Below are 27405 nucleotides of genomic sequence, written 5' to 3'. Positions count from 1 at the left end.
GAATTTAGTGATGACAAAAAGGAATCAAAGCTAGCTCATTTGCTCAGATTAATGTCCACTGACTTAATTGTTTAAAGAAGCAGTGTCTTTGTTGTTTGGAGTGTTTGGTAAAAAGTAGTTCATAATAATACTAGTGTTTATATCTATGTAAATTATGTATGTGCAAAGAAGAGTATCTGACATTTAACATTTTCTGTTCTTCATGAGAGAGTTACTAATTATTATTATTATTATTTTTTTTTTAATATCCATCATTCGCTATCTGAGATGTACAGACAAATTACACCTTACAGATACTGAACAAAGAATGTAGTTCAGCTCCCTTTCTAAACACCATTAATTTGACAGTTACTCTATAAATACAATGAATAAAAAAAAATTAAACTCTGAATAGATATAAAATTATAATAAAAAGTATATTATATTCACTGGCTTACTCACTATCAAGACATTCTTCTACTGCTATGTCCAAGAACAGCCATCTATGAATTCACATGCTGCAGATTATGAATTGTACTATCATTTTAAAATTTTATTTTTTATCATTCTTTAGTGAACACTTCTTGGATGCCACTGTTTAATTAATTGCTGTAGCAAATGCTCTGCTACTTAAACACTATGGTCAAGAGCAATATGCATACCTCAGGAGCCTGGGGACAAAAAAGGAACCTAACAGCAAAGTCCGCTGCACTGAAGATGTATAAATTAAGAAGATTAAAACTGATGGCTTCAGGCAGTGTAGAGTAATGATTTTTAGGCCAACACAAGATTCCAGATGCTCCAGGAGAATCCCATGATGAGCAATGTCAACTGATGTCAAATGCTACTGAAAGATCTAAGGTAATAAATGTAGCAATGCCAGTCAGTGTTGAAAGCAGGTGGCTAGCCTTGTTCCACAGGGCAATCTCTAGGCTGTGAAAAACCCTAAAATCAGAAGGAAATAAATTTTTTAGAAAAACTGAAACCATCACCAAAATACTATTTTTCTTTCAGTGCCTCTGAAACTGCAAACAATCATTTTTTCTGGTACTGGAGGAAAAAGGAATGCCCTTGTAACAGAGGTGTGTATATTAAACTTAACACTGTATAAATATATATATTAACTTAAATAACAGCAATTTATATGTAGCAAGTTTTCCTGATATAAAATATTGTCTTTCTAGTATTAATCATTATATGTACTAGTGAGTGCATCAGGTTTGTTGATTTTTCTGAGGGCAAATTAGCACTAAGAAGGTGTTACAGAACATGTGACTAGGGAGAACTGGTTGTAAAGTAGGTGCAGACAGAAGCAGTTAAGCCTGAAGTTTTAATGAGAATCTTAAATTATGTTGTATCCGTTATATGAAGTGACAGAAACATGTCTGGAGGAACTTGAGTAGATCCAACACAGGTCTACTGTCTATTTTAATATGTGAACCAACAAAAAAAGGAAAAGCGTACTAGATGGCAGCCCTTATTAGGAACCATTGCACATTGGAAACCATGCAGATAAAGAGGATTCCAAAAGATAGTACTTTTCAGGTTTCATCAAGCTTCAAACAAAAAATAACCAAGTTATAATTAATTAGAATGTAAACTGTGATATATTGTAAAGTATATTGAGCCAATGCAATGGACATGGAGGAAGAGGCAGAATCTAACAGTTTTGCATTAGGTCTAATGGCCTGATAGAATTTGGTTTGCTCTTGAGGAGGTTGTAGCAGGATCTCATTACAGTCTGTTTCCCACTAGAGTCTATGGTACGCTGATGTTTTGTTTTGTTTTTTAATTGACAGGAAATTTGGTACTGTAGGTTTGAGCATATGTGTTATGGTGAGTCTATGCATCAAGGAGCAGAGAATAAAATTTCATTTATTTATTTCAAGTGACTTGCTGGATATAGGAGAAGTGTGACTGTGGTCGTGGTGTGCAGGTATGACTGGTGCAGCCATAGTAAACCTTGGTAGAATATGGATGGATCTTGAAGACTGCTGGTGCACCTAACCAGCTAGACCACTGTATTTTACCATTTTTCAATGATCCAGGCATTTTATTCCTAACATATTGCTCAGTGGGAGACTAACCGATAAAAGTCTGTGGAAAAGTGTTATGACTCTTAGTCATTGGCCCCGGATCATAGAAAATGAACACGAAAAAGAGTTTCTCCTATTTCCTCTGATATCTTTCCTACATGACTTTGAAAATTCTTTTTGTATATAGAGGAACCAGCTAATCTGAATACACTTTTTTTTTTTTTTTTTTTTTTTCAACCGGAGTATTTTCGGTGGGTGTAAAAAACAAATCTTGTCTCAGTCAGAACCTGAATCAAGCTGTGAGTCTGTTCGCTTACCCTACTCAGGACCTTGCTCTTTAACAAGGTCCTATAAATTAATCTGCTACATTTTTAGATCAGTCCTTTCTGTGTTATGTTTTGATTATCTCTCCAGCACCACTTTATTCAACGGTTTTGCCTAATTACTTTTCTGTAATCAGGCACTGCTGACTAAGAAAAAAAGAATTGTCATATCTAGAGATACGGTATCCAGGGAGGTCCATATCATTCTTATAGGATTATATTAAGAGTGGATTAATTGAATGAGTCTCTGTTCTTATTACAATCTGTCCTTATTAGAATGGATTAATTTATCACATTTTCTCTCCTCTTCACAGTCTTTGACATGAGAATGAATTATCACACTTTTTTTTTTTTTCTTTTTTTTTTTCATTGGTGTTTTTCCAACTGGCTGATGGTCCCTTGATTTTCAGCCTGTTGAGGAAACATTAGTAATTTGTTGTAATGAACTTGTACGTGTTGGAAGATTGTGGAATATGGGGGCTTCTGTTTTACAAAGGAGTGAAGTGAGAATTCTGTGCTCCAGAAGATGCTGAGGACCTGACAGGTTGTCTTCTAGTGAGATTCAAGGAAAGATGCAGAGAGGTGAAACTCAAAGTGTAATTGAATGAAGCTTTCCCGTAGTTTCATTTTTACTGTGGTCAGCTTCTTTACTGTCATAATCTTAATTTTAGCTCAAGGGGAATAGCTGAGACCATAACACTGATATAAATTTAATGATCTAATGATGTCATAGCATCATAGAATGTCCTGAATTGGAAGGGACCCACAAGGTTCATTGAGTCCAACTCCTGTCCCTGCATATGATAATCCCACATCATGTGTCTGAGCCTGTTGCCCAGTTTCTTCTCGAATACTATCAGGCTTGGGGCCACGACTACCTCCCTAGGGACCCTGTTCCAGTGCTCCACCACCCTCTGGGTGAAAAAAACTTTTCCTAATGTCCAATCTAAACCTCTCCCTGCTATTTCCTCAGGTTTTGTCTTTGGTCACTAGAGAGAAGAGATCAGCACCTGTCCCTCCTCCTCCCCTTGTGAGGAAGCTGTGGACTGCAATGAGGTCTCCTCTTAGTCTTATCCAGGCTGAACAAACCAAGTGACTTTAGCCACTCCTCATATGACTTCACCTTCAAACACTTCACCAACTTTGAAGCTCTCATCTGGACACTCTCCAGTAGCTTTATATCCTTTATATCCTTTTTTTGGTGATTGTCCAGTTCTCCAGTTTGTCCAGATCCTTCTGCAGGGCCTCTCTGTCCTTGAGTGTGTCAACAGCTCCTCCATATTCTGTGTCATCAATGCACTTATTTAGTATTCACTCAAGTCCTATGTTCAAGTAATTTATGAAGACACTGAAAAGAACTGACCCTAAGATTCTATGATTCTATTCTATGATTCTGTGACATAGTATGGAAAGAATGCTTTTCTTGCATTGTTAAGTCACTATAACTCCAGCAGAATGAGTGCAGGCTGAGCACTGCCCAGGCACTAAAGACTCCCTAAACTACAGAGCTGTATTCCAGTTTAGGAATGAAGGGATTTCTACTCCAAAACAGGTTGGATGACTAATATTCTCTGGTCTGTCCTCTTACAGTAGTCTGTGTATTTTATGTGCTTCAGAGGTGTTAAGTCACATCTCATGCATAGTCATTTTAGTTTGTGTACAAAGAGGCAGAAGAAGAATAATTTCCTATTTGAGCTAGTCATTAGTTTGTACTATAAACATAAGGCGTGGTGACCTTTGTCATTTATTTAATCTTACCAAGCTATTTCTTTAGTAATATCTTAAAAGGCTGAGGCAGTTATGGTAATTATATGGTGCATAAAATCTATTCTCCTTTATATAAAAAAATTTACTTTCTTTAATTTCATCTAGTGTCTCCCCATGCTTGTATTACAAAGCCATGTGAGTAGAAATGTTCTTCAGAATGCAATTACTAAGTCTAGTGCCTTCCACACAAATGAAAAAATAGTAATCATTTTAATTCCTGTTAAGGAAACCTTCCAGGTTTTTTTTTATTGGTCTTCAAAAATTATCCTCCTTTTGCTGTATTTCCTAACTCAATTTTATTTCTATTCTCTTCAATGAGATGACAATCAGCTTTGCATTATACTGGCCTCCTCACAACACACTCTTGAATGCTCGATTGAGAATCTCCCTAATATACTGATGTCTAGATTCTTGCTAAGCCCTATGATGCCTAAATCCTTTTATGATTTCTTCATCTCCTTTTTGTAATGTTTAGAGTGGGAGTGGATAGCTTAAAGACCAGCTATTACACCAAAGTGTATTGACTGCTTAATAATGTTCACACATTAAATGGATGATATGAATTATGGCTCTGATGCCATAAAAACACTCATTATTTCCTGTTAAGGGTTTTAAAGTGGTATAATTTCTGGATCTTGGCCCAGAAGTTTGGAGCTGTAGATGCAGTGGCTGTACCTCCAATGACACTTCAATAATTGGTTTGCCATGTAGCATTAATTACATTCTGTTCAGGAATTCTCCTGAATTGAAATACATTTTGTGTGTGTGGTGTACGTTGTAACACGCCCTGTCTGATTGAACAATAGGGGCTCTTTAACTCAAATAGTTTCGGTGAGATGAAGTGAGGTATATTTTTGTGTTAATTGAGGACCTGTAGAAGCATACTGAGTTATATTTTTCCTGTTTGAATTTCTTTAGTAGAGACTCATGTGGTAGAGAGATGCAATTGGGTAAAATCAAGAATGGTTCATTTACATTCTTTCTCTTTTAATGGGCGTTTAGAAATAAAGATATTGAAGTTGAAGACTTTCTGAATCAAACGTTTTTGAACTAATGTTCTAGTTGTCTCAACTCCTCTGATCAAATATGAGGGACAAAAGTGAAAAAATAATTTCAAAGTCCCTTGAAAAATACTTACTTGAAATACTGAGAGATTCCAGAAAAAGTCTCATATTTGTTTCCCAGCACTAGAAACTTCCATCAGTTTTGACAATGTCACTTGGAAGCCTATCTTTCAGCAAGATCCCAGGATCTGTCAATAATATCTGTATATAAATGGCAAATCATTTCAGTTTGCCAGCTATTCAGAAATTATCTGATGAAGCAGACAAAATTAATCCAGCTCCTGTTACACATTAATGTTTAGCTGAAGTTATGGACCCCTATGAAGATGAGGAACCAGTCTCTGCTCTGTTTTGAACTCTTTGCTTTTTATCATTATTCTATGGTTTTGATCTTTTTAGTTGAAACAAATAATACTGTGCAGTTTGTGTCTGTTGACCTTAATCTAGAAATCAAGCTACTATTAGCAGCCGTCTGCATGATGGTGTACCAGTTACAATTAGAAGACTAAAGACTAATGTTCCAGTTTGCATACAAATAGAAATTTGCATAGCTCTTCAGAGAGAAACTCAGATGTTTTAGGAACTCAGTGCCATTAATCCCTGAAGCAACTAGGAAAGGATCACGAAAGGTTGAAAGGCAACGGTAGATTTAATTTTATTTCTCTGTAGTGATTGTGGAGTGATGTTGCAACTTTAGATATATATCAGATACCTGTGATTTCTCTGAAGTTAGCCAACTTATGACATGATTATTTTGCTTTCAGCTACAGTGTTCAGAGAACAGAGATATATGTGGTGATTATGGCAATTTGGAAGCAGATAAAGATGAGAAATAAAGCAAATATTTGCAGTTATTGGAAGAAAGGATGATGAAAATAGTAGTTTACCAAAGCAAAGAAAAACAACAAAAACCCCCTGTTAATATTGGTTCCAGCTCACAGAGAAGGCAAGGGATACAAAAAATAGTGAAAATGTGAAGTCAGAAATTGGCCTAAAAGAACCTGGGATGGCAGGACCCTGTGCCAGCAGGTTTTCATCCGGCAGAGCATTGAGGCCATTCTAAGAAAGGGCTGAGAAACCTTTTGGACACTCTGGCAGTGAGTACTTTTTGTTATCACGGAAATTTACAAGTGTTCCTACACCTCCACTAGCATCTTTGAAAATTGTTATCAGCTCCCAGGGACTCTTGCAGTTCAGGTATTCTTCCTTCCCCATGACTTTCCCAGAATATTTATTCTCTTAACTTGCCAAGCTAATTTTCAGCCTTGCTCCTGCGATAGGAATAGCAGTACAAATACTGGGGGATAAGCTGTGGTCTACAACGCAGCGACAAGCTACACGGCTGCAGGGACTTCTGGGCTGGCTTTATTGTCAAGATGTAGGTGCATTTCACTGTGCAGCATCTCCAGCCATTGAACCAGGCTGCGAGAGAATCTTTAAGTGATTGACACCTATTTTTTAGCTACCATTTCTCCATCTTTTTGAACTCCAAGCTTTTGGGCAATGCTGTTAAGGTGTATGAAGAGTCTAAATCAATGAACTGCACCACAGAGACGTTTAGACACCATTACAGTGCAGAGTGTGTTAGTTGCTGGCTTTCATGGCTTTTCTTTCTTCCTTCTTTCTTTTTCTTACATGTTGTTATATCAGGAACCAATTTATTATGAGGATGAAATTCAACACTTAATAGCAATTGTGTTTTTACTACCGAAAATTTCAAATAGCTCTCAAGTGAAATCTGAATTATGTGTTACTTACCTGTGAATACCCAGTAACATGGACATATTTTCCTTATAGTACACTTAACTCTGTGATGACAAAAATCTACAAATAATTTGGACTCTACAGAAAAATAGTGTAGCTGTGATCTTATTTCAGGGCTGTGAGTCACAAACTTGGAATCTTTTTCTAGGGGAAGGAGACCCTGGAGCTATTTGTCTTTCTTTGTTTCTCTTTACCTCAATTCTCTAATCTGTGAAATAGCAATAATACTTGCTGTGTGATTGGAAGGTCTACTTCATTAGTGTCAACAATTGACGAACATTAGGCTGGAAAAAAATGGTGTATGAATGTTGCAGTTTATTATATTAGAGATTACATGTAACTAGCTAAATAGAATGACACAACTTCATATTCTGAAGTAATTTTCTCTAAATAACCATAGGAACATAATTTTCAACAGGAGATGCTTATGGTTTGGACAGTTACAAATATTAGTGTCTGGAACAAATGAAAGAATCATCTAAAGACAAGCTTTTTTATTAGTAGTAATGAATAAATATATTTAAAAGATATTTCATGCATAATTGCTCCACAGACTCATTTTCTAGGCTTCACTTCTAACACATTGAACTGGCGAGAAACCAGTTCGATGTGTTGTGCTTGAGCACAGTCAATGCATTTGTTCTACTCAACAAAAAGTAAAAAACAGCAAAAACAAAAGCAAAGAGACAGATGTAATGTTGAAAGTGCAATATGCATTGCCATATATCTTTAAATGTAGCATTAAACCTACACAATTCACTGTGAGTAATGAGATTCTGCAGATATTACAGGAAATTACAATCCAGTGCAACACAGAAAAGAAAAGCAAGATACAGGGAAAGTTTTGATACTGCAGAACTTTTCCTTTTCACTTCATCAGGTGTCATTTTAGACCTCTGAAGAGGCTCCCAGAGAAGATGGGTAGACTGCTTGTTTGTAAGGTCTCCAGGATAGGAACTTCTATTTTCTGTGTTAATCCTATAACAATGATAATCTCTTACTTGACCAGAGATCTTAGGTGGAAAGACAATATAATTACTTATTAATAGTAATACTTAGAGTCTAAAATTAGTTGATCAGAGCAGGAAAATTTGTTTCATTGAATTTTGAGTTCTTTTGAGTATTCTGAATATCTGTACACTTTTATATGCATATATATGCACACATATGCTAAACTGAATGCATACAAAAATATGTTTCTTTGGGATGTTAAAATTTCAGCTTAATTATACAAAAGCAGAAACACTAATACAAGTGAAATGACCCTGACTGGACACAGGAGACATGAGAAAAGAACAAAATTTGACAACAGCAAAATATTAAGGTATATGATATATGAAGGGAACAGAGAGAGATTGTTGTTGTTGTGTGTGGTAGAATTGATGATGGGGAGGGGAACTGAAGTAATAGGGCATTGAGTAAAGTAAAAACAGAATATAACTTTAATACCCAACTTGTACAAGTTTACAGGCAATTCTATTAACTGCAGTGAGGCTGCATGGGTGTTGCCAAACATAGTGGTTTTTATACAGGGCAGCACTAAGAGAGTGATGAAGGGACAGCAAGAGGGAACAGGTCATTTTGACAATTTCACTTTTCAGTAGCTTGTTTGTTCATTGTCCTCACCATTGTAATCACCATTAATCATGATGTCTCTTGTGTAACATTTTGAGCTTTAGATATAAGCTAATATGTTTTTGTAGCTAGGTTAATCAGTTATGTTTAGTGGAATATAAAATTATGACTTTGTACTTAATAAAAAATACACCAAAAAAGCACAGCAGTTCTTGTAAAGTATTTTATTTCAATTTACTATAATCAGATTTAACATGTAATGCAAATGCTGTAGTTTTAAATTTAGCACATAATCTTAACTACGGTAACCTGATTTTGATGTATTCAATATTTTTCATCACCAGTTATTTCCTTCAACACATTAGGTGGGAACACTTTTATAAACAGTTTGACCTGGGTGTCTCTGGGTGATCCAGGGAAAACAATAAAGCTGTTAAAAATGTTACTGAAATGTGCAAAATAATGAAGAGTGTGACACATTTAATTATAATTGTGAAATCAGACTGACTCTAATTTAGACATGATGGATGTTTTCACAAAGGTACAAATCATGCTTAGACGTTCAATTTTCTTATTTTGACCTAGTAAAATCTTGCCTAGATTGTTGAGAAAACCTGAGTATATTCAGAATAAGAAATTTGTGGTTATTTATGGCTTTTTATTTCAATGAATGCTCAGGGTTATGTCTTTGTCTTCCTTCTTCACATAATTTTTGGCTGATTGTAATCAGCAAATGGTCTTTTTTTTTTTTTCTTTTTCCCTGGAATAACTTAGTCAAATCCATCCTTTTCTTGTTTGCTTCCTCTGTATATTTCTATCTATTTTAACATTTAAGGTCAAATATTTCTCATTGCTTTGAAATGTAAAAGCATTCATGGGTTTGAGTTGTTTTAACATTCTGTATTTACCTAAAAATTACCCTCATCTAAAGTAGTTATTATAAAAGGTGAAATTACCAGTGTAAAGTTCCTTACCTTCATGATCAACTCTCTCAGGTCATATGGAGGTGTGCAGTCAATGTCCTAGAGGTCAGCTACTGACTCTGTTCATTTTTTTTTTTTTTTTTTGTCATTTTAAAGCTGTAATAACTAACATTTTATTTGATGTTTACAATTCTGAAAATAACTTTTTGTTGACTAGCCATCTAAGAATGGCTGAACCCCTTTCTTCATCCCAGTAGAATATCAGTAGTGACCATCTAAAGACAAATATTCTGGTGGAGGTTGTTTTAATGTAGATAATTTTTAATTTTTATTAAAGTATAATAAGTATTTTACATCTTATGAATGATTTATAATAATTTTCTTAGATCTAGGTAATAAGTGTGTTCTCACTGTAAATTGAGTCTAAACCAAAATCTTTAAAATTTACAATGTCACTTCATTTGCTATGGAGAAAAGGGGAAAGAAAGACTTTATAGCTTAGTGGACAGAAAGTCACATGGGATCTGGGAAGCCAGAGTTCATGAGCAATAATTTCTTTGTACAGAGTGGAGTCATGCCAACAGGAGAAAGTAAATTACCTCAGATAGAGAGGGACAGGAAACATCTCTCACATCTCCAGCCTGAATCAGAGGACAGTTCCTTACCTAGGCAGGGCACTCTGAGCTAGTGGCTTCTCTGCAGAGAATATCAGAAAATCTAGCCTGAAAGCAATAACTTCCATCATTCAAAACTGGTTTACAAGTGCTCTACCATTTTTTCCCAATATTTGTCAGTTTTCAAGCTACAGTAAAAACTTTTTCAGAAAATCCTTATTTTATAAGATTATTTTTGTTGCTTTGTGGATTGGACTAGATGATCTTTTGAGGTCCATTCCAATCCCTAATATTTTGTGATTCTGTGATAATTGGAGCTGTCTACAACAGAACTCCACCCAAAATTAAGATTAAATGAAATTATAGCCCACAATTTTTTGCAGTCTAGTTAATATGTGTTTTAAAAAATATTCCAGAGCAGAGGTTTTTCAAAAGTTCTTTAGAATGTGACTATTGTTTCCAGACCAAAGGAACCAATTCCCATACCAGGACCCTCAGTCTCTCTCATTCTAGAGACTGACAGTAAAATGATCGGAAAGAATTTATAAAACACATATTATTCTTAAAATACTGACTTAGTTGTCTACAACATGGGAATGTTTTAAGGCATTTGGGTAATCTGTCCTTCTACATTGTGTGCTGTTAGCTTTAGTTATAACATGCTCAGAATTTCTTACAAAAGTATTACAGTATTTCTGGCTCAGCAAAATGGTAAAATCTTCTACTGATTATAAATGATGGAGTTTTTTCATCCATTGCAAAAATTATTACTCATGCCTAGTGGGCCAACCAAGAACACACTGTCCTACAAAGATAAACTAGTGATCATTCCTTCATTTATTTGGTGGCAGCAGTCCCAGGTTTAAATACATATCACACTGTTGATCCTACCAATTGTCATTCAATCTAAATCTACACACAAAATCTCATTTATTCAGAGCTACCTTAATGAGTCAATAAAGCTCTGATGAATCTGGCTTTGTGTTCCTATATACATTATTTTGAAATTTGAGCTGCACCCAATAGACCAAAGAAGGTTGTTTTTTGGCTGGCTTGTTTGCAGTCTGTGATATGTTCAAAACTTTTCCAGTGCAGAAAAGTAAGATTGCTTAGACTGGGGATTTTAATAATAGTACAGAATTTTATAATATTCAATGAACTCCAGGTAGCACATATATTGCTTATGTTAATGTTACTGAATCAAGCGTTGTTGAGTGTCAAAGGTAAACAGATTATGTCAAGTCCTAATTTGCCTGATTTGTATGTGCATACAGCAGAAACATGCACTCATATTTGGTATCCTATTATTATTAACTTGGTGGTACAATAGAATTGTGGGTTTCTCAAGGGCAGCCTTGGCTGGAGTAACCATGAAATGGTGAAGTTCAGGGTCCCTAGGGCAGCGAGGAGGCCGTACAGCAAGCTCACTGCCCTTCACTTCAGGAGAGCAGACCTTGGCTTCTTCAGGGATCTGCTTGGTAGAGACCATGGGATAAAGCCCTGGAGGGAAGAGGGGCCCAAGAAAGCTGGTTAATATTCCAGGATCACCTCTCCAAGCTCAGGAGTGATGCAGCCCAGAGAAGAGGAACTCAGGGAAAAACGCCAGGAGGCCTGTGTAGATGAACAAGGAGCTCCTGGACAAACTCAGACACAAAAAGGAAGCCTACAGAGGGTGGAAGCAGGGACAGGTAGCCTGTGAGGAATACAGATAAATTGTCCAAGCAGCAAGACTCAGGTTAGGAAAGCTAAAACCTGGATAGAATTAAATCTGGCCAGGGACATCAAGGGCAAAAACAAAAGCTTCTACAGGTATGTTGGTGATAAAAGGAAGACTAGGGAAAATGTGGGCCCTCTCTAGAAAGAAACACGACACATGGTTAACTTGGGATCTGGAGCAGGCTGAGATACTCAAGGACTTTTTTGTCTTCGTCTTCACTGGGAAGTGCTCCAACCACACTGCCCAAGTTGCAGAAGGCGAAGGCAGGGATTGGGAGAATGAAGAACTGCCCACTATAGGAAAAGATCAGGTTTGAGGCCATCTAAGGAGCTTGAAGGTGCACAAGTCCATGGGACCTTATCTATCTGTGGGTCCTGAAGGGACCAATGAAGAGGGTCCAGAGGAAAGCCACAGAGATGATTTGAGGGCTGGAGCAGCTCTCTCATGAAGACAGGCTGAGAGAGTTGGGGTTGTTCAGCCTGGAGAAGAGAAGACTTTGGGGAGACCTGATAGAATCCTTCCAGTACCCAAAGGGAACCTCCAGAAAGACAGAGAAGGACTTTTTACAAGGTCATGTAGTGATAGGACAAGGGGTCATGGATTTAAACTGAAGAGGGTAGGTTGAGATTTGGTATAAGGAAGAAATTTTTTCACTGTGAGGATGGTGAGGCCCTGGAACAGGCTGCCCAGAGATGATGGGGATGCCCCATCCCTGGAAATGTTCAGGCCCAGGTTGGATGGGGCTTTGCGCAACCTGGTCTGGTGGAAGGTATCCCTACCTATGGCAGGCGGGTTGGAACTGTCTGATCTGTAAGGTCCTTTCCAAACCAAACTGTTCTATGATTCATCTTTCCCAGCTCTGGGAAAGGTCTTTCTTTAGATGATTTCTGCCTCTTTTTTTTTTTTTTTTTTTTTTTTTTTTTTTTAAAAAAAAGTGAGTATTTCTGCATTTCTGATCTTATAAAAGAAAACTTCTTTGCTTCAGTGTCACTAATGCCATGTATTTAGTAATCACGCTCATACTATGGAAATCCTGAAATTTTATTTTAACATAATAGATACTTGATTCTATTTATTTCTCTCATAATTTCTGAGCTACCTAGGGATGATTTTTCCCCACAGCTGTGCTGGTTAGTCATGAACAATATATTTTCAAGAAAATACAGGATTCTTATTGATTCAAACAGCTTTAGGTATTTAAGAAAAGGTACAAATACGCAATGTTATGAAAGGCTGCTGAAGGTTATTATGAACTCTATACTTCTATCATAATGTTTTTTTACTTTTAATGAATTTTTGTAAAGACATACATACAGAGTTGCACCTGGTACATGATGCTTCAAGTACTGAACTAGTTATAGTTCTACAAAATGCAAGTTAGTTGGAGTAGCATAGTTTCATTCATGTAGTTTTGCATGTGATACAATAAAATAATTATGATATTTTTTAAGTTTATGAGAAATAAGAAAATGTTTCCATTGACTTTTTTTAAAAAATTTTTAATTAACTTACTGGTTCAAATATAGCCCACTGTTTTTAGACCATAACTGGCTCCTACAGAGCCAATTAGGATGCATCTTTATTGGCTGCAAAGTTGAGCCTTCTGGCACCACAGTGTGAGATCTGGCCGAGAAGCTCAGAATTGTGCAAAGCTGAGATCTGCCATTGCAAGGAACATTTTCAGTAGCTTTACGAATTTGATATTGTTAGCTAGAATGGCTGCATTCCCCATGTATTCTTGGCAGTCCTGTGTTCTTTAAGCACTTGCTCTTCCTGGTGTAAAATCATCCATTATCTCCCTAACAATGCCTCAGCTTTCAATATCTAGTTTGTGTAAGATAATGAGCTTTTGAGTTCAAAGACTGTGAGGAAACTTCGTGATTTGTAAGCTGAGACTTATACACGGAATAGTGTGAGCACCTTCAGTGCTACTGTATAGTATTTTATTATAGAATAAATACTAGTGAAGAATCTGAATTACTGACTTTTTTTTTTTTTTTGGTCTGGATTTGACATATAACTAAGCAAAAAAAGACTTTTTCATGTTTATTGAGTTTTTGTGAAGAATAAACCAAATTGTTCTCATTTGTAATAAAAATTAAAACTTTTCTTCTGGGGAGTCAAGAATGCATCAATTGGAAGAAAATCTTATGGGAGGAAATCAAAGTGCCTTTTTAAAAAATATAATGCAGGTGTTCTGAAATGGTCATTTCACATAAGTGGAAACATACAATTTTTGTTTTGAGAAGGATAGGAAGGAGCTCCTTTTAATTTTCAGTGTACATTTTCAGAATTTTTAAATGAAAATCAAACCCTGCTTTTCAGTAAACTTCCGTCATGTTTTCATAGTGGTTAGTGTCAATCCATAGTAATTGCTGGGGAAAAAAAGGCCTAGGAATATTAATAGAAAGACGAATATATGTTCTTTCTTTGTGGTGCTGAGCATTCATAGGTATCCAGGGGAGCAGGAGCAGGGACAGAAGGCCTCAACCATTGTCAGACAAGCAGCCTTCCCCCCAGCCCCGTTAGATGCGCCCAGGATTTGTCCAGCTGTCTGATGACTGTGAAAACCTCTGCCTTCAGACCCTCGCTGTGCTCACCCCTGCTGAGCTGGGAGTGACAAGGGACTAAATGTCTTGATATCGATCACTTGTTACAGCACTGCCAAGGCAGAGCTAGTGCGTTCCTTCCTGCAAGAAGGCTGTGGAATCTTTAAAGCACCTGGTCCAATTTAGAGAGCCTAGCCTGGCATCTTAGCAACAGCTTATTTGGAACATTCTGATGTTGTTTTCTTGTTCAACTTTTAAAAGACAGATCATAGTGGCAAATTACCAACCTGTAAATTTGAAATGCCCGTAAATCTGCAATGAAAAAAAAGCATTAAAAGGGTGACTAATTTGTGGGTGTTTTTATTTGTGCAACACTCATGATGTAAATTGTGCACTGGGTAGTTAATTTATGCTTGTTCTTATAATGAATACAACTTTCCTTCTCCAACCTATTCAATTTGTGACACTTGTACTTGCCTTAATTTTAATGTTTATTTTTTTCCTGAACAAATTGTCCTTTACTATTTGTTCATTTGTTTACCTACCAGATGACATAGCAATGACTCCATCTGCAACTTTTGAAGTGTTCTTTGGTATCGCTAGTGTTCTAGCATGAGAACTCCACAGGCTGCAATTTCTTCAGGGAATATCCAACTCCTCTTGGGTGTAGTCTCCCAGGCTGCAGTGTGGGCATCTGCTCTGGCATGTTCCCCTCTACTGGCCACAGGGAAATTCTTGCTCCACCATGATCTCTTCCATGGGCTGCAGGGGAATTTCTGCTACAACACCTGGAGCACCTCCTCCTCTCCTTCTTCTCTGACCTTGCTGTTCACAGGGCTGTTTCTCACACCTTTTTTAACTTGGCTCTCTCTCCGAGGCAGTGTTTTGCATTTTTTTAAAATACATTTCTCCAGAGGTGCCACACCTATGGCTCATGGGCTCAGCTGTGTCCTGTGGTGGGTCCATTGGAGCCATCTGGAACTGTCTGGAACCAGCTGTGTCTGGCACAGAGCATCCCTGGCCCCTCCTCATGGAGTGCCAGTGCCTGGACACCTACAGTCAATACAACTAAAGGAAATTTCCTAGCTTTTCCTGCCTCCCGATGTTTCAAATCTTGATCAAGAAAGGTACAAACAGGTACAGTGTGTGCTACTTGATTTGCACCGAGTATATTATTTTAATGTGAGTTTCAACTGAAAGAACACACTGAAATTAACATTTGATGTCTTATTCTTTGATATCTGGCATTTTTCACAGGCAGACTATAATAAAGAAGTCAGTTATTGCTATTAGACATATTTTAGAAGAATTCTTTTTTGACGCATATCTCTACTTGGATTATTAAATTTAAATCACTGCTGCTATCAGTTTGAATACTAATGATGCATTCTGCCAGATGGAAGCCTTTAATAAATTTTCACTTTTCTCTAACAGTCAGCTGTAAATCTTAAATAAGAGACTTCTTTTGGGTAATGCAAGCTTTAGTGCCTTATGTCCACACTGATTTCAATGTCATCAGTACCTGGGAGGCAGGAAATTCTTTAATTAAATGTCATTCTTTTCCATTTATTGAGATGCAGGGCAGCACAAACTCCCTCACTTTGTCTTTCACCATAGCACAGTCGAGGCTTTTTTTTTTTTTTGTGTATTGTGAATGATTTTTGAACTGCCAGACACTTTTCTGCTGTGCTTGTGTTGTGTACCTGATACCACCCTTCACTATGTCTTTCAATTGTTTTATATACTCAGTTTATTCAGATGTTCGAGCTGTTTTCTAGTACTTCAAGTACTGGGGCTTGTGAAAGAGGAGGGGAAAAGGGGCAGGGAGCTGTCCACTTACCTCATAGAAATATTTCCTCCAGTAGTGGAAGACTGGGCTGATTCTAGGTGATTTGTACACTTTGGAGGGCAGTGGCAACCTTTGCAGTACCAGGGCTGCTGTTATGACCCAGCACCTCAGGTGCAAGATGAATGAAACTTAACAAACAAGTATGTCTCTTTTATCAGCACATTTGGTAGCCTCTTTTCATCAGTTAGCAATGTTTTCATCTGGAGTCTTCTGCTATATTCATTTTAAGCTTTGGGATTTAACTACAGTAGACAAAATCTATCCTGTTGTAGGGAATTCAACATTATATAGGTTAACCTTTTCTCTGCTGCATTCTACCTAGCTTCAGGGAAAAAAGTGTGTCTATCAGTCTGCTAAAAGTATAGGAAGAGGTAATCTGGAAATCCTGGCTGTGGTGGGGAGGGGAGAATAAACACTAGGTAACAGAAGAGAAAATGAAATCACAGCATTCAGACTTTCTGTACCTTGGGGGAAATAGGAAACTAAAATACTTATGTGAGTCAATAACTAGTCCCAGTAGAATCCTTGGAAAAACCTACAGGTAGAGCAAATTTTTCAGTTATTGAGTTATTTTCTCACCAGTCTGTTTCACTTATTGATTTGTTTTGCTATTAAACCTAAACTTACACAGTTAAATCTGTTTTATTCATGCACCAGCCTCTTCAAATTATTCTATTATCTAAATGATTATCTGAAGTGCCAATTACAATAAAGTAATTAATAATATAATAATGTAGAGTACAGATTTTGTTGAGCTTTGTGTTCGTGCTTTGTTCATAATTCTTCTGTTTTGTACTCTCTCTGCTTCAAAGTTAGTAAAAAAAAATGCCCATTGAAACATCTCCATCATGGAACAAAAGATGACAATTACGGAAAAGTACAGACACCAACAAAATATTTCAAATAATTTTAAGAAATTTTCTGACATAGTAATGGTAATTGGTATATTTCAGTTTCAACAACTGTAATTAAACCTGACCTTTAAGTTAATTATGTCTTGACATTTATGATTTTAAACTAGCTTTCCCTGTGGTGATGATGTGTTATATACAGATGCTAATAAGGAGTTTCTGTAGCGTGAGCAAGCAGATTTCAGATGTGCCTACATTGCTGTTCAGAGAACAGCCTCACTCCCTACCAGAGTGCAGTTCCAGTTAATGCTGTTCCTAGATTTTGTAATGGCAGCTCAACATTGCTTCTTATGCAACAAAAAATCACTGATACAATTTTGAAAGAAGCTTAATGAGCAGTAATACATGCCTTTATTGTTACAATTCTGCATTTATGTGAAACCATTAAGTTGACATGGAAATGTAGAGGACAACAAGTCCATCTCTTATAAAGGCTGCATTGCGAAGACCACAACAAAATAGTGAACCATAGGAGTTGGAAACTGAGGACGTATGAGAGAATAGAAGTTGAATACTGTCTTTTCTCACATAAAGCTAGCTCAGTTCAAGATTAAATACAAAGGGAAGATTAAATAATGCTAGAAAAAAAACATCAGGAATAAGGAGTGGCATTTCTGAACACAGGAGGACTTCGCAAAAAGACCTAGCCAAGGTGTTTTTAGTAAAGGTATTAACAGTGGTATTGAAAAGCTGTAATTATGACAATAAAGCTGTCACAGAGGGCTTTGCTATTTTGAGCAAAAAAGATCAGTACTCTTCAGGAAAGATCCTGGCCCTTTTGAAAGTCCAAGGGGGCCTTGTTGTTGATTTGGAAGAGCTGGGAACTTTGTCTCCAAAGACATGTTTAATGTGTAGTCAATACTAGAATTCACAGCCCTGGTGCTAATACTGTGCCTTCAGAATTGAACTCTCAGTTTGATAGAAAAAAAGTAGCTGCCCCTTTTAAGTTTGAAAGCACAACATTGTATGTGGTGTTCTACACATGTTTTCATAATTGCCTCTGATCCATACATTCTTCTACTTTGTATATGTCAGATGTTGACAAATCTCTACTTCAAATCACAACTTCAAATCCATATGGAATTATTAATATATTATATATTTATATATTTAAGTGGGATCAAGCCAAAATTAAAAATGATTTGCGTTCATATGGAAAGCTAAGTGGGTTAAAAAATACACCTATACCATTTACTAGTTTTGGTGGTTCTAAGCCTTCAAAATACGTCTGATTGTTATATGTCTGATTAGCACAAGCTACCCAAAAACCTTTCCCTGAAGTCAGCAACCAGAACAGTGCATGTATTTATGGGAAAGTCAGGAATCCCCCTACAATCCATTTATTTTCTTCCCTTTGCTAACAATTCCTTAGCAAGTTTTCTTAAATTTGCGTATTTGGATAAGTCAAACTTTATTTTCTGTTTTGTTTCTACAAAAAAATTTTAACATGTTTTTTATGATGGGTCACTTATGATGAGGAAAAGGTCAACAGAAAGTTTTACAAACTGAAAGGCCTAGTCTTGCTTAGAGTATCTGGACCCTGGCTGCCTGACCTATTCATTGACTGTGTTTTCTAATTGGGGTGTCATTGCTATCCAACTAGCATTGTAATGTTGCTAACTGCTAGTTTAGTCAGAACATGAAAATCAATCTGCCAGAAAGGGCATAGCAGGCACCATGCCTATAGAGTATTGTATGTTTGGCCTTAGCATTAAAAATGTGGTTTTTTATTTGTGCTACTGTGTTGGAATACTGTAGATTTATTTCCAAACTAAGTGACTCACAGCTACCGATGCTATCTTTTACATCTTTTTGCATTGCATTAAGAAGTGTTTTTTGATGTTAGACAAACTGCAGAACACATATGTTTAAGAGGTATGTGACAAAATAATGCCAGACTCCTTTAGTTGTGGTGCAAAGAATAGTTGTGCCATGTGTCCTGGTATCTTTTGCCATAATTACTGCAGTTTTCCTTTCTGAAATAAAGCTTTGGAGAGTGTGGGATCTACAAGAACTAACAGAACACATGAAAAAGGCAAGTGACAATGTGCAATAAGTACAGAAGAAAAAGCTCATTCTTTTCCTGCATAACTTTCCTCCTAGCTATGCTGTTCTTGGCATTTTGGAAAAATAAAACACTTGATCTGATCTGAAAACTGCATGAAAAGCAAGAATGCTCTCATCAAAGTGAAAATGAAAAAATAAGCCCTTGACTTTCTTATACTTAAGTTTGTCAGATCCAAAAGATTTGAGGCAAACATGTGCTTGAATTGGAACTTGATCGCAGAAATTATTTGGAACTTAGCCTGGAAATGGTGGTAAGCCCATCCACTTGTTTTGTTTATCATACTGCTTTCTTTTTCTTTACAATTTATGCCCTGATGAAAAAGTGAAAGGTGTGTGATCTTTCTTTTTCCTTTCTTTTCTTCAGGAAGTAAATATCATAAGCTTGTTTCAATCAGGTAAAAATAGTTTTACTGCAATGTTTGTACAATTATTTTAAAATTTGAGACCTGAGTTATCTCTAACATAGTGATAACAAGTCAAGATGTAAAAATACAGAAATATGTCCATATGTTTTACTAGAAATGTAATATGGAATATCAAAAATATCTCAAGAGGTAGTGTCGGGGTTTGGTACATAGGTTAATTAACCGTATGCTTAGCGTACTGTGTACCATGTACCTTTTTTGAAAATGATCCAAAGACCATTGAAGCTCCAATGTCTTTTAAATCAGTTCTAAATCTTTGCCCTAAACAGTTGGGAAAGAAGCAAGTGAGAGAGAACATGACCAAGGTCATTAGAATCGCATACTGTAAGTTGTGGATAACCATGGAAGGGCCATTCTTTTTCAAAAAATGAACTCCAGGGAGTATTATGTAAGACTAACAGGTGGCAGTACACAGCAAGCAAAAGAATACATTTATTTGTGAAGAGTGTATGTGGGACTCCTTTGCCATGGAAAGTTATGGATGCCAGATGTTTACAGAAATGCCAAAAGCAATCAAACAAACCCTTGTAAGGGAGGCAGGGCTATTAAGCACACAGACATAGTGCCAGGCTTGGGATGTCCCTCAATACATTGCTGGAGGCAGCATCCTGGGGAAATACTGCTATGTATCTCCCCTGCTCTGCTTTTCACTGAGTGCTGGCTGTTAATCGCAGCTCGTAATGGGTTGCCTGACAAAGCAGACCTTTGTCATGACCCCCTAGATCCACCTATAAGTTCTTAAGTAGTTATATGAGCATCACAACTAGGTAGGTGCTGCATATTTGGTTCTGACAAGTAAAAGATGTGAGCTCTAATTGATGTTCTTCCCAGAGATCTGATCTGTAAATAGTGTGCCTATATGTTGTTTTGTATCTCAAAAGTATCGAGCATGCACTGCAGCTTTTTGGGAAGCAATACCTTCAACATATCTGTTCTCATGAAGCATAATAGATATTTATTGTCTCTAAGCTCCCTCTCATTTCATGGAAGTGTAAATGTAGCTAAACTTGTACAGAAGGGTCTGAAATTTTGAGAGTACTAACATGCATGGAGCTATACATAACCTTGATCATATAAGCCTCGTTTAGTTTCGAAAGCAGGCTGAAAACAAGATGTCTAAGTGTTTCTCTGTAACAAGCTTAATAAAGAACAAGACCAGATTTTGTTTTATTACTAGCAGCAGTAGTATACGCTCACAGTGTTATGAAACAAACAATTACACAAGGTCCACGCTCTATGGATCTCACCATCTATTTAGGATACTTTCAGTACAAACAGTTAGAAGCCTGACAGTGGGAGCAAGAAGGGTCACAGGAGTTCTATGAACAAAGGCTGTGTAAGAAAAAAAAAAATAGCTGGCATGAAGTATGCCAAAAAAAGACAAATTATGTGAAATTTCCTTCCAGCAGCATACTATGAGGAGAATTATAGAATTATCTTCTGATAAGAACTAGACAGTTGGGATTTTCCATATTCCGCCTGGACACGTTCCTGTGTAACCTCATCTCGGTGTTCCTGCTCCAGTGGGGAGATTGGACTAGATGATCTTTTGAGGTCCCTTCCAATCCCTACCATTCTGTGAATCTGTGACTTCTTTTTTGTGAGGAGATATTCTCCTGAATACTCTGCCTTATATTCTCAGGTTCGTTTGTCTTTCATAAGAAAAACCCCATGAAATCCTGGGTTCAGTCATTTGTACAAAGTGGACCATATTTTCCTTCATGTGTATCAGGCCTACCACGCCTTTACGCACAACTGTAATGTGGCACATGGTCCTCCAGATCTGAAGGAAACATACAGCTGCCATTAAGTGTGTGGGTCTATATCAAGGCATAGGGGGAACTTCTCTGAAGGATGTTGGTGCAAAGCCTAATTTGTAAGCAGAGAGCTATGGAACCTGTACTTTCAGAAATAGTAGAAAATATTTCAAAGATGCATCATAGTGTGTGCTCTGTAGTTTGACATCTTGAGGATGGTTTGACATCACTAAAATTCTTACCAGTGACCAAAAACAATGAAGAATTGGACCACAAATACTTAGACCTGAAGACATTTATTTGTCTGAACTCAAGTTTTAATAGCAAGTTTCCTTCTGAGGGAAAAAAAAAAAAAAGATACTAATACTTCAGCTAAGTCTATATTAGACTAATACCAATTTGCCTTTTTCCCTCTATTTGATGACTTATTTATGAGGATGATTTAATTTCAAGACCTATACTCTTTTCTGAGCTGTTACCATTTTAAATACTTCTATACCTCATGCTGTTAAGCCTTTGAACATACACACAATATACTTCTCTTACATCTATCTTTCTTACATTATAGCAGAAAGCAAACATTTTTAATTTATCAAAGAATGTCTTTCATTTCTTGCTTGCATTTTGTTTCCTTTATAAATAATTTTTATGTACAGTTTTAAAAATATAAACAAATCCTCCATGACATTCTTTCTGATCATTAACGTTCACAGTCTCTCAGATCAAAAGTTTTCCTAGGATTCTTTGTGAACATGAAAAGTCCTAATTCACACACTCAAGAAACTTGCATTAGAGTTCTTTTCCTTCCATTGTTTCTTGTCTGCCTCAAGAAACCTGAAAGGTAAATGATGAATAATATAATTCTATTCTTATATCCCTTGAATTTAATGGACATTACAGAGTTTGTAAGAGATTGAACTAGGCTACATATCACTAAAAACAAGCATTGGATGAATTTTTCTTTGCCTGTAGTGAAATGTAATAAGCAGCTTTCTAAGCTTCTATGAAAATAGTGTGTGTAGACATTTTTCTTTTAAATACCAGACAATTTCAGGCTTCCTTAACTTATTTTTGCATTAAAAATTGAATGTTCATTAAAATTCAAATACTTGTCTTGCTATTATATATGTTATTCATGTCACACAAAGTTAATTTTTAAGTAAAATGCAACACAATTATCCTAATGATAATAACTGATAACAAAAGAAATCAGGTACTTTGGAGAACTGACTTGCTATTCTGTTTACAGACTGGTCACATTTCCAAGGCTAAAAACAGAACAAAACTTCATGCAAGGAGAGCAAATGGCTGCAAAAGTTGTCTCCACTTATTGTTACCTAATGAATAAATAATATTTTATGGCAAATGTGGGAAGAATCAGAATGACCAGTCTTTCTCTTCCTCCTACATTTTGTGCCTTCAAAATGAACAGTCACCTGACTTCACAGCACAGGGACCGTTGTGAAAAAATGGTATTTTTTATTGCTGTCATGTCCTTATTATCTCTGCCATTTTCTCAGAGCCAGTTCACAAATTCCTTTCATTTCCTTCTGCTAATAACCCTCCTGCCCCTGGCCTGCCATGCCTCAAAATTTCATGTTCCTCCCATCCATCAGTATTTCAGAGAATTCCCTGGGTAACTCTTTCACCCAATGAACTCTGAAATTTTTCCCTTTGTCAAGTGAACAGTCCTCACTTTTATTTTCATTTCATGAATGTAATGTCAAATTAAAGTGACTCAAGTCTTGTGCTCTCCCATAACAGACTGCACTGACCGGCTTTGCTGAGGGTGTAATCCTTGAGTAGGAGAGAGGAGAGCCCACTTTACTGCCTCTGTGTTAAAAAGAGTCTCTAAATAAGCATGCAGATTGCAGGATGGTTGCATCTTTGTGCCTTTACATGACCCAATACATTCACTTGGTGATTCAACATGTAGGTATATTGCAGTTCATTGGGGATTCATGCACTAGGATGTAGAAAAATATTGGTGCCTGGAACTGATCTGTAGGTTGAATCTTTTTCCTCTAATACGACAGCCATCACAATTGTACAGGTTAAGACATGAAGCAAATTACCATTTGGGGCAGAGCAAAAGCTACAAAAAGGCTTCCTGAAATCAGCAATACAGAGAATTCTTCATTCTTTTCCTAGACCGTAGGTATGAATTATGTGTCTAGTCATTTAAACTGCCTCTAAGTGTCTTCCAGAGGCCCATTTATACAAAGTCTGAGAAAGGTATTTCCAGAGAGTGCTTTATCCTTTATGGGAGATTTTATGATGGGTGTCTATCTTCCTCTGTTGATGGTGGAGGGATCTTTGATTTGGCAGCTGTAGTGTTGAGTCATATGAATTCTGCCTGAAATGTACAGCTATATATTGCAGGTGAGGCTGAGTCCCTTTCTGGCCTTTCAAGTCTGGTGATTCCTAATGTTAGGCACAGAGGGTTAAGTTTTCAAAGAAATTTAGGTGCTTACAGGTACCTAATAGGATTTTCAAGATAACTAAAGCAGACCAGACATCTAAGTTCAGGCTTTGTTTTGTTTTATTTTGCTTTGTTTTGTTTTTTTTGTTTTCCAAATCCCTCTCAGCACTTTTCATAATCTTGCCCACAAGTCTGATTTAATTTTTAAGGAATGCATTCTATTTGTGTCTAGTGTACTAGACCATATCCAGGTAGAATGTGTTAAATCTCAGTCTTTAGATTATGAGCAAAAGAGTTTAATGAAAACTCTTCTAGAAGGTCACCAGTTTTGCAGAGTAGTCTGTGGAGCTGTCATGTGGAGTCATCACTTTTCCAGAGAACTGCTGGTACTTTTACACTTCAGATACCATACTGTGATTTTTTTTTTCCGGTTGTTGCAATTGAAAACATAAATTTGAAAAATCCCATGCTCTTTCAATCAGGAGAATAATTTTCCATATGCTTTAAATATGGTGGACAGCAAAATACTACATTTTGATGGACTGGTGGTATGAAGCAATGCCATTAATCCTTTATGGTTATTCCCATGATATTATGACTCCATTCAGGAATGCTTTCTGAATGAAACTTCTGCTGGTGCTAATGAGATGACCACACTGACAGGAGACATTCAGTCTCACTCCTGATTTGCCTTCAGTAGTTTCTTTAGCCAGATCAGCATTTATTTAAAATAATGGCTACCTGATTTATTCCCCTGTCCCAGTTTTCACTTCGCTCTCATTCTGCCAGTCTTGAGTGACAGGAATTTTTCTACTTGTCTTAACTTTCTTTGGACAATAGATTTTATTTTTAAAAAATGTTATTTTTAAATGGGCAAGTTTTTTAAAAAAGTGTCAGTGAATAAAGCACATATACTTGATATAATTTGAAACAATTTCTGTCAAATACTAGATAGACATACCTACAGTCTGAGAGTTATTACACATTTAAAACTTCCTTTCCGATGGATCTTGTTCAATTGTAGCTTTGTCTGCCTTATTGTTTCTCACTTTCAAGGAATAGGTGGAACAACATCAATTGATTATTGGCAGTACATGTGAAAAATAGGAAGGACTGTTAGATTGCTTTATGCAGAAAGCCACTCTAAGCGCAGTGTGCAATTCCTTAGCACGGCCCTCGGTTCCTACTTCCCTTCCTTCTGCTGCTGTAACGTGGGTCAAACGGTTCCATGTGCCTATACTGTGGGCTTCTCATGCCCATGTCAGTCACAGATTTTGCAACAGTGAGAGTTACAGTCTGTTGAGCTGCCTGGCAATACTGATGCCAGGGAAAGATGCATAGTGTGATGTTGAAGTTGCTGCCCAAGAACAGGAATCTTGGGTGTATCCTCAATGGAATATGGAGACTTGATTCAAGAGGTGACAGTCTTTCTGACAGTCTTTCTTTAATCTTAATAATTTTGTCCATAAGGAATTGTCAAAATTCCTAAAACTGCAGAATGATACATATTTACATGAACTATCCCTTTATTTGGAATAATTTTCTCTGGGGCTTTTCTTTCTTCTTTCTTTTCTTTTCTTTTCTTTTCTTTTCTTTTCTTTTCTTTTCTTTTCTTTTCTTTTCTTTTCTTTTCTTTTCTTTTTTTCTTTTCTTTTCTTTTCTTTTCTTTTCTTTTCTTTTCTTTTTTTCTTTTCTTTTTTCTTCTCTTCTCTTCTCTCTCTTCTCTTCTCTTCTCTTCTCTTCTCTTCTCTTCTCTTCTCTTTCTTTCTTTTTCTTTCTCTTTTCTTTCTTTTCTTTCTTTCTTTTTCTCCTCTCCTCTCCTCTCCTCTCCTCTCCTCTCCTCTCCTCTCCTCTCCTCTCCTCTCCTCTCCTCTCCTCTCCTCTCCTCTCCTCTCCTCTCCTCTCCTCTCCTCTCCTCTCCTCTCCTCCCCTCTCCCCTCTCCCCTCTCCCCTCTCCCCTCTCCCCTCTCCCCTCTCCCCTCTCCCCTCTCCCCTCTCCCCTCTCCCCTCTCTCCTCTCTCCTCTTTCTCTCCTCTCTCTCCTCTTTCTTCTGTATTAGCTGCGAGACATCCACTGGATATACATATCAAATCTATGTGGCTAAATCCAAGCAACTAACAGCCAGAGGTAGCTAAAGGAGAAGACAAACGCTAAAAAGAAGTAAGTCTAGATGAAGAAAAAAAAAAACAATCAATGCAGATACAATGATGCTGTAATCGCACACAGTGTGCTGCTAGGAAATTATCTGCTCTGGTAGGATCACCCAGGAACTGTATACATTGAACATATGCTATTAAAGCCTGTGTGTGATTCCATCAGCACGTGACAGAGACCCAAATCAGTTCTAAAGGCATTTGCAAGCAGCTGCTGCCACAACAAAGATAATATTGGCACAGCTTTTCAACTGTATAAAGAGTAGGCAGCATTATTTTAAACTTCCATCTTCCATTTGTGCCTTATAGACAAAATGCTGACTTGAGTAATTTTTAAAGCTAATTATGTAACAGGGATTTCACAAAATAGCTTTGAACTACTTAAAATGGATATTGAAAAATTCAAAATCCTGATATGACAGCTGCAGTAATAAAACCTATTGTTAAGTTTTGCTAGACTTTCCTCTGTCATATAAGCTCAAAAATGCCTGTCTTATTTTTCAAGTATCTTCTTCCTTTCATGATCTAGGATGAACATTTATTTGTTACATGCTTTTAACATTCAGTAGCTATGCAATAAAACCACATGCCCTTGAGTACATATTTTGTATGCATAGTATAATGGAATGGTTTCCTACTGGGTGAGTTAAACAGCACTTATTTTTCCTTCTCTTACCTGAACTTTGATGGACCGCAGGCTTTCCAAATGCAACTGCGTCAAATTAAGCCTGACCTTTTCTAATGGGGATTCCAATCAGTTGGAAACTGTGGAAAATAAGCCGTACTGGTGCTTTTTCTGTGGACTTAAGTTACATGCCTGTTGTGGTTTAACGCCAGCTGCCAACTAAACACCACAACAGCCGCTTGCTCACTTCCTGCCCAGGGGGATGGGTGACAGAATCAGAAGGGTAAAAGTGAGAAAACTTGTGGGTTGAGATGAGGACAATTTTATAGGTAAAGCAAAAGCTGTGCGTGCAAACAAAGCAAAACAAGGAATTAATTCACTGCTTCCCATCAACAGGCAGGTGTTCAGCCATCTCCAGTAAAGCAGGATCCGTCATACATGATGGTTACCTGGGAATACAAACACCATCACTCCAAACATTCTCTCCTACCTTCTTCTTCCCCACTTGTATATGCTGAGCATGACATCATATGGTGTGGAACATCCCGTCAGCTGTCCCACCTGTGTCCCGTACCAGGTCTCTTGTGTCCCCCAAACCTACTCACTGGTGGGGTGGTGTGAGAAGCAGAAAATTCCTTAACTCTGTGTGATCACTGCTCAGCAACAACCAAAACATCCGTATATTATCAACACTGTTTTCAGCACAAATCCAAAACATAGATGCATACTTGCTAACATGAAGAAATTTAACTCTGTCCCAGCCAAAACCAGCACAATGCCCTTCAGCAGATCTCTAATTATATTTTCTATCACAGTATACTGGTGTGGCTAAGAGGACCTGGGGACAGTCCAGACTCTTTGATTGTTGTGCTATGTCTTAATGTC

The sequence above is a fragment of the Nesoenas mayeri genome (assembly GCF_963082525.1).
Source record: "Nesoenas mayeri genome assembly, chromosome: 4".
Lineage (NCBI taxonomy): Eukaryota > Metazoa > Chordata > Aves > Columbiformes > Columbidae > Nesoenas > Nesoenas mayeri.
Note: the sequence above shows the minus strand (reverse complement) of the source record.